This window comes from Salvelinus alpinus, chromosome 11 (genome assembly GCF_045679555.1).
Source record: "Salvelinus alpinus chromosome 11, SLU_Salpinus.1, whole genome shotgun sequence".
NCBI classification, from domain to species: domain Eukaryota; kingdom Metazoa; phylum Chordata; class Actinopteri; order Salmoniformes; family Salmonidae; genus Salvelinus; species Salvelinus alpinus.
Window position 1 is genome coordinate 70,031,186 of NC_092096.1, and position 6,414 is coordinate 70,037,599.

A 6,414-nucleotide genomic window follows, 5' to 3' on the forward strand; every position below is an offset into this window, starting at 1 on the left:
TTAGCATGACTGTTTGTAGAGTCCAGCGGTACCTATAGGTTAGCATGACTGTTTGTAGAGTCCCGCGGTACCTATAGGTTAGCATGACTGTTTGTAGAGTCCCGCGGTACCCATAGGTTAGCATGACTGTTTGTAGAGTCCCGCGGTACCTATAGGTTAGCATGACTGTTTGTAGAGTCCCGCGGTACCTATAGGTTAGCATGACTGTTTGTAGAATTCTGCGGTACCTATAGGTTAGCATGACTGTTTGTAGAGTCCTGCGGTACCTATAGGTTAGCATGACTGTTTGTAGAGTTCCCCTCACACACACCTTGACCTTGTTTGCGCACAGGTTATAGGGCGTGGCCTGGCTGTCTATGTCTCTATCTGCATCACGATACTCACACACGCAGACAGACAGGCAGGCAAACATGCACACGGTCTGCCCTGGTTGTTATGCCAGGGGCTCAGCGGTGTGAGCCAAGCCCCTGTCAGCTTCAGATACCGGGCTAAGCTCTGGCCGTACGGGGCCCAGGCCTCCAGTGTATGAGTGAGTGTCCAGTGTTTAGAGAGAGGAGCGTTAGACAGATGTACATTTAAAGCTTTTCAGACACAACTTCTCCTACTTTCTCTCTCCTTCCATCCCTCTCTCCACCTATATAGACCAACCATCATCACCATGTCAAAGGACCAGTCTCTAAATCTCTCCCATCCGTCCCTCTCTCCACCTATATAGACCACTCATCACCATGTCAAAGGACCAGTCTCTAAATCCCTCCCTTCCATCCCTCTCTCCACCTATATAGACCACCCATCACCATCACCACCATGTCAAAGGACCAGTGTGAATCCGTAGCAGTGAGCGTCGAGTCCCTTTTAACCGACGCGGTTAAGATGCAGTCCCAGTGTCAGGAGTGTAGTGAGCAGCTAGCCATGGCCGCCGCCGCACTGAGGGAGGAGTCGGCGTGCTTGAGAGAACAGGTGTGGATGGATGCATAGATATTTAGGTAGACTGACTAACGTTTGGTTGATTGATTGATTTTTGGATTGATTTGACAGTGTCAAGCCACCCAGCTGGATATGGCCCAGATGAGAAGACAGCTAGAACAACTGCTGGATAGCAAGGCTCAGATGGAGGCCAGTGATAGAATGCACCGCAAACTCAGCAAGACACTCTGAAGGAAAAGGAGGGGAGAGAAGGAGGGGAGAGAAGGAGGGGAGAGAAGAAGAGTGAGAAAATAAGAACGGTTGGATAACAAAGCTTCGACGGAGACCCGGGATGGTAAACTTAGCAGTTAAAATGTTTTTTTTTTTTAAAGTCTCCTGTTCTCTAACGCTATTTATCTCCTATCCCTAAACAATATACTTTTCTTCATAAGCAGTTATTATGCTAGCTATATAGGCTTCCACTTCTCTTCACGAAGATTGAATGGTTATGGGTCTGACGCCATGTTGTGGGGGTGCTTTGCTGCAGGAGGGACTGGTGCACTTCACAAAATAGATGGCATCATGAGGAAGGAAAATGATGTGGATATATTGAAGCAACATCTCAAGACATCAGTCAGGAAGTTAAAGCTTGGTCGCAAATGGGTCTTCCAAATGGACAATGACCTCAAGCATACTTCCAAAGTTGTGACAAAATGGCTTAAGGACAACAAAGTCAAGATATTGGAGTGGCCATCACAAAGCCCTGACCTCAATCTCATAGAACATTTGTGGGCAGAACTGAAAAAGTGTGTCCGATCAAGGAGGCCTACAAACCTGACTCATGTACACCAGCTCTGTCAGGAGGAATGGGCCAAAATTCCCCCCAACTTATTGTGGGAAGCTTTTGGAAGCCTACCCGAAACGTTTGACCCAAGTTAAACAATTTAAAGGCAATGCTACCAAATACTAATTGAGTGTTTGTAAACTTCTGACCCACTGGGAATGTGATGAAAGAAATAAAGCTGAAATAAATCATTCTCTCTGCTATTATTCTGACATTTCACATTCTTAAAATAAAGTGGTGATCCTAACTGACCTAAGACAGGGAATTTTTACTAATATTAATTGTAAGGAATTAATAGTTTAAATGTTTTTGGCTAAGGTGTATGTAAACTTCCGACTTCAATTGTATATACAGTGGGGAGAAGAAGTATTTGATACACTGCCGATTTTGCAGGTTTTCCTACTTACAAAGCATGTAGAGGTCTGTAATTTTGATCGTAGGTACACTTCAACTGTGAGAGACGGACTCTAAAACAAAAATCCAGAAAATCACATTGTATGATTTTTAAGTAATTCATTTGCATTTTATTGCATGACATAAGTATTTGATACGTCAGAAAAGCAGAACTTAATATTTGGTACAGAAACCCAGAAACCGTTTGCAATTACAGAGATCATACGTTTCCTGTAGTTCATGACCAGGTTTGCACACACTGCAGCAGGGATTTTGGCCCACTCCTCCATACAGACCTTCTCCAGATCCTTCAGGTTTCGGGGCTGTCGCTGGGCAATACGGACTTTCAGCTCCCTCCAAAGATGTTCTATTGGGTTCAGGTCTGGAGACTGGCTAGGCCATATATAAATCGGAAGTTTACATACACTTAGGTTGGAGTCTTTTTAACTAGTTTTTCAAACACTCCACAAATGTCTTGTTAACAAACTATAGTTCTGGCAAGTCGGTTAGGACAACTACATATTGTTTACATATGGCTAGGACATCCTATATAGGGCCAGTGGCGACCTGTCACTCAGGGCAGAGCCCCACCTGTTTTGAGCCCAACCTGTTTAGTTATTTTGGCATTAATACGTGTCACATATCAGTTTGCAAACCATCTAAAATAAAACGTAATAAAGCCGCATGCAAACATGGTCTCTACTTTTCTTTCTTGACAGCTCCAAGATGCAGTTGTCATTGGCCACAGATAAAGTGATGTCAAATCATGTTATATTTACTGTAGCTTTGATTGGACTGATCATGTCAACATCATACTTCCAAAGTCTTAGTTAGCAAGCTAGACAAGCAGTCATCATCATGGATCATGTCGACAATCTACTGACAAATCCTTTTCAATCCTTGTCATATGAAGAGGAATTATAGATTAAAATGTATCGGTGCTCATCAGCCATTGGACATAAACATTATACAGTTGGAAATCACAAATTCAACAATGAGTGGTTTGGAAGGAATCAGTGGCTACCTGCAAGAATGGCAAAACAATCACTAGCCTGGTATTCAGTGGAGTGGGTGGGTGGTCCAAGTCTGGGTTTGAGGGTCTCTGTCAATTCAGCATTACTTCTGCCGCGTTCAAAACAACTGGAACTGGGAAATCTCAGACTTCAGTGAGTTCAAGACAACTGGGAACTCAAAAAAAAAAAAAAAAAAAAATTCAAAACGGGCTTCGACTTGAAAAATACGTTTTGAATGGTCATCCAACTCTGCCTCTTTCTAGAGCTCCGACCTGAAGATCACTGACGCCATGATTCGACTTTGTTTTTTTGAGTTCCCAGTTGTTTTGAAAGCACCATAAATCCAGAGAATCCCAGACTTTGATGACAAAATTTGCTCGCAAGAAGGACCACCACACCACCGTCCTGTTCAAGTGAGCACAGCACAACTGTGAGTCCAAAAAATCTCTTGTATACTGCTGCATACATGATGTATGCTAGAGAGATATGTATACTGTAGCTAATAAAGTAATACTAAGTGTTGTGTAGTAAGCTGTTAGTAGTCACCCTAATATAATAATAAATACAGTGCATTCAGAAAGTATTCAGACCGGTTGACTTTTTCCACATTTTGTTACGTTAGAGCCTTATTCTAAAATTGATTAAATTGTTTTTTCCCCCCTCATCAATCTACACACAATACCCCATAATGACATCACAATACCCCATAATGACATCACAATACCCCATAATGACAAAGCAAAAACAGGTTTTAGAAATGTTTGCTAATTTATAAATAAAAGAGAACTGAAGTATTCAGACCCTTTACTCAGTACTTTGTTGAAGCACCTTTGTCATCGATTACAGCCTTTAGTCTTCTTGGGTATGACGCTACAAGCTTGGCACACCTGTATTTGGGGAGGTTTCCCATTCTTTGCAGATCCTCTCAAGCTCTGTCAGGTTGAATGGGGAGCGTCGCTGCACAGCTATTTGCAGGTCTCTCTAGAGAGGTTTGATTGGGTTCAAGTCCGGGCTCTGGCTGGGCCACTCAAGGCCATTTAGAGACTTGTCCCAAAGCCACTCCTGCATTGTCTTGGCTGTGTGATTAGGGTCATGAACCTTCGTCCCACCTGAGTTCCTGAGTGCTCTGGAGCAGGTTTTCATCAAGAATCTATCTGTACTTTGCTCCGTTCATCTTTCCCTCGATCATGACTAGTCTCCCAGTCCCTGCCACTGAAAAACATCCCCACAGCATGATGCTGCCACCACCATGCTTCACCGAAGGGATGGTGCCATGTTTCCTCCAGATGTGACGCTTGGCATTCAGGCCAATGAGTTCAATCTTGGTTTCATCAGGATTTCATCTTGGTTTCATGAGAGTCCTTTAGGTGCCGTTTGGCAAACTCCAAGCAGACAATTCCTTCGACCTCATGGCATGGTTTTTGCTCTGACATGCACTGTCAACTGTGGAACCTTATATAGACGTGTGTGCCTTTCCAAATCATGTCCAATCAATTTAATTTTCCACAGGTGGACTCCCATCAAGTAAGGCTGTAAGGTAACAAAATGTGGGGAAAAATGAAGGGGTCTGAATACTTTCCGAATGCACTGTAATTTGGTCCCTTTTCACCACATAACTTAGCCTACTGTTCTGACTTGGTGGTGCACATTTAGCCTATAGCCTGTTTTAGAGAAATGTCATCAAATATTGTAAGAGCTGTTATTGTCTGCTTATATGCCCCCTTTATTTATTCTATATTTCTGACTTGGTGTACAGGGAGAATACTGTAAGAACGGCCCATGTTCTGGATTCTGTCGCTGTACTTTTTTAAAAGTGCTGAACAAATAGTTATATTAACTACCTCCATTTTAGCTCCCTCATTAATGTCTTAATCTAAATTACGGATTGTCCTTTATCCATTCGTCGTTCCCTTATGCCATAATCTGCACATCTCAATTGTCAGTAGAAACCACATTTGTTTAAGCAAGTCAGCCATATCAGCTATGTTTTTAAATGAGACTGAATGAACTGTTTCGCTGCCAGACAAGGCTCCGCTGACAGCCGGTTGTAGCAGTGGTCAGGTCTTGGGACTATGCTGATGGGACCTGCTTTATGTAGGCCCTAACAGTTTGTGGGCACCGTTTGTCACCGTTCTAGTGCAGTTACTGTATTGTTTATGTATTGTTTAGTTTTGTGTTGTGTAGTGGCTTTGCTGGCATCCCCCCCAAAACATTTTTTGAGTTTGCCCCACGAAGATTCACATGCTAAAATCTGCACTGTGTAGGACTATATATTAATCTAGAACAGGGATTATCTATTTTGTTTTAAATAAGAATAAGAATTTTATCCAATTCTATGTTGGATGGAGAGAGAGAAAGACGAGTGATAGGCTGTTTTAAAACTCTGCAGCTGCAATAGAAAAAATCTAACGAATCTTTACAATTAAAAAAAACTGCTGCAGAAAATGTAGGCCTACCTGTCACAATACAACAAGTTACAATGATGAGATGATAGGTCTACACATGCATTGTGAAGCGCGCTAGATACTGAGATGGGCTGTGTGTCCGCACCCTAAACGTTGATTTATCATGCCGACGTGGGAGAAGCCAGATTTAGACATAGCATATCATTTAGCAGTTCCATTTCACACCCATGCCGTTCATATAAATAATGTATTATAATTTTCCGGTTTCTCGCCGTTATTTAACCTGGGAAAGGGAGTGGTTTGGGGGCGGTAAATCTCGGTAACCGAGTTCCCGCCATTCAATCCTAATCTGTTCTGGCTCTCGTTTTACAAGGCATAAACCTCAGTAACATTTCATTTGGGAAGTATTTTGTCTGTTACGTGTGTCAAGTCTCGAAATCAGACAAACAACTGGACACGGCATATAAAATGAGTCTCTCCGTTATTTTACATGAAAATGCGCCAACTCCAAACATATCGCAGTGTGTGTCGGGATAGCACTTCGCTCTGAAGTCTTGCTGACTCGGTTGAAGGGGCTATCAGAGGGTCTAATTAGGCCTTACATCCTCCATAATCTTCAGTATGATTCCCAATCTGTCCAATCAAAACTCCTGTCTACACAGTATGATTCTCAATCTGTCCAATCAAAACTCCTGTCTACACAGTATGATTCCCAATCTGTCCAATCAAATCTCCTGGTGTGTTAGTGTAGTGCTAGATAAAAAGCCTGTAAGACCTTGATCTCTACAGCAGCACCAAGGTTGCCCCACCCAGAATGAAATAAAGAACAAAAACAAATGAAAGGATTAAGAAT